General features: G+C 32.4%; 1 protein-coding gene across 10 annotated transcripts in view; it reads left to right on the top strand.

Annotated features, from left to right (window-relative positions):
• Positions 1 to 2,302, top strand: part of LOC106879466 (uncharacterized) — a 268,985-nt gene that overhangs the window by 947 nt on the left and 265,736 nt on the right. Inside the window, exon 1 of one of the 10 annotated variants that reach the window (XM_052971399.1) lies at positions 1,371 to 1,489. The exons of the other annotated variants lie outside the window; for them this stretch is intronic. The gene's annotated coding sequence lies outside the window, so the exon portion shown is untranslated. Of the gene's footprint in view, positions 1 to 1,370; positions 1,490 to 2,302 lie in introns of those variants that run through there. 10 annotated transcript variants of the gene reach the window in all.

The following is a 2,302-nucleotide window of genomic DNA, read 5'->3' as shown; positions in this document are numbered from 1 at the left end:
ATATACAATATATGAGTATATGCATATATATATATATATATATATATATATATAATTTAGTTTTATTTAATTCTATATACGCATATCTCTGCTTAGTCATACCTTTCAACGTAGAGAAGAAATTTCATGTATTACCAATACAATATTTTCTTCGAAACACAGCTTCATTTTTGGTTGAAATTGGCAAATGTTCGATTGTCTCAGATTTTCTCTTTCTCTGTATTTACTAGCGTAGCACGCGCACACATGCACATACTTATATGTACACACACGTACACATACTTCACTTCAAAGAATTTCTCTACCTTTAATAAATAAAGACCCTTAGTGGTAATATACCTCTTTAAATTACTTCTCCTACTAGAACTACTGTTGCTGCTGCTATCTGTTGGACGTTCTGGTTATTTGTTTTATTATTTATTATTAAGCTTTCTTCCACTTGTTAGTATCCGAACCGTCAGCATATGTATGATGCACCTAGACTGCTTCACTTCAACGAACAACAACAACCTGTCTCTTCCGTCATTTACTTTCACGATGTTGCAGCTTTATAGCTTTTATTAGTCTGCCCGTCTTGTTCTATCTTTAGATTGGTGACACAAAAACATACAGTATACTGGTTACCGATCTCTAATCTATTGATTGATCGATCTTTCCGTCTACCTGTCTTTTCCTATTTCTCACTCTTATACAGTTTCATATCTATCTATCTATCTATCACTCTCTTGTCTATCTATTTATCTATCACTCTCTTGTCTATCTATTTATCTATCACTCTTATCTATCTATCTATCTATCTATCACTCTTATCTTTTTCTTTCTATCTATCTATCACTCTTTTCTTTCTTCCTTTCTATCTATCACTCTTATCTTTCTTTCTTTCTATCTATCTATCACTCTTTTCTTTCTTTCTTTCTATCACTCTTATCTTCCTATTTATTTATCTATCTATCTATCCATCACTCTTATCTATCTATCTACCACTCTTATCTATCTATCTGCCACTCTCTTAGCTATCTATCATTTATATATATATATATATATATATCTCTGTCTATCTCTTATCTATCTATCTATCTATCTTTCTATCTATCCATCCGGTATATACACTCGCTTTATGGTCTCCTTTATTCCCCTTTTTTAGCGACCAGTAGATTCTCTCTCAGCCAGCTTCCTACGCACTCATCCCGACAAGATTTGTCATCATTTATTCAATGAAGAATCAATGCAAGAACATTTATTTCCATACGCATGAGCCTAAAACCACACGCACATTGAAACACTCTATAACATCTGAGTCTGTCCGTCTGTCTCCCCCCCTCTCTCTCTCTATATACATGCATATATTATGTGTGTGTGTTTATGTATGTAACTCGTGTGTTGGCAACCGTGTGTCCTGAACGTTTTGAAATTCCGCTTAATGCTGTCGCTTCTACTTTGTTTATGGTGGAGCCAGTGATGTGCGAACGTACGTGTATTTCTGTTAAAGGTCTGTACTCGTGATGTTTGCTCACGTTTCGCATATTTTCTTTCTCTTTCGTCTTCATTAACACAAATACAAACTTCCTTCTTTCATAATTTTATTTCTCGCACGCTCCCTCTATTCTGTATTAAAAAAAAAATGGGCAAGCGTTATTCATAAATGAATTTTATAAAGAAAATATCTTTACATTTAACAAGTACCATAACGGACAAATCTGTGATTATGTTTTTCTCCTGTTGAATTGCATGCTTAAATATCTAGCCTACGAAATAGCACCACATAATCAAACGATGACAGCTCCCTCCTATGAAGACCTGACAACTAGGGAGTCGATAGAAGGCGTACACTTAAGACTAACATATTCCGGTAATGCATCTACGGTGCGAAGGGAGTTTAGGATAAATAAACATTTTCTTCATATTTATTTCTTACGTGGATTATAGTTTTATAGTTGTGCTGCCTTGTGAAAAAAGAACCACCGAACATGCCAGTATTGTTAAAATTCTATGAAAGAGTAGAGGTACCAAGGTCTCTCTCTCTGTCTCTCCCACTCGCTCAGCCCGTCTCTCTCCTTATATATTATATATATATAACGAATATATACACACACATATATATATAATATATATATATATAACGAACATATATACATACATAATATATATATAACGAACATATATACATACATATTAATATATATATATATAACGAACATATATACATACATATTAATATATATATATATATAACGAACATATATACATACATATTAATATATATATATATAACGAACATATATATATATATATATAACGTATA

This window comes from Octopus bimaculoides, chromosome 1 (assembly GCF_001194135.2).
Source record: "Octopus bimaculoides isolate UCB-OBI-ISO-001 chromosome 1, ASM119413v2, whole genome shotgun sequence".
Lineage (NCBI taxonomy): Eukaryota > Metazoa > Mollusca > Cephalopoda > Octopoda > Octopodidae > Octopus > Octopus bimaculoides.
The sequence above is the reverse complement of the archived record's forward strand: the minus strand, read 5'-3'. Positions and strand labels throughout refer to the sequence as shown.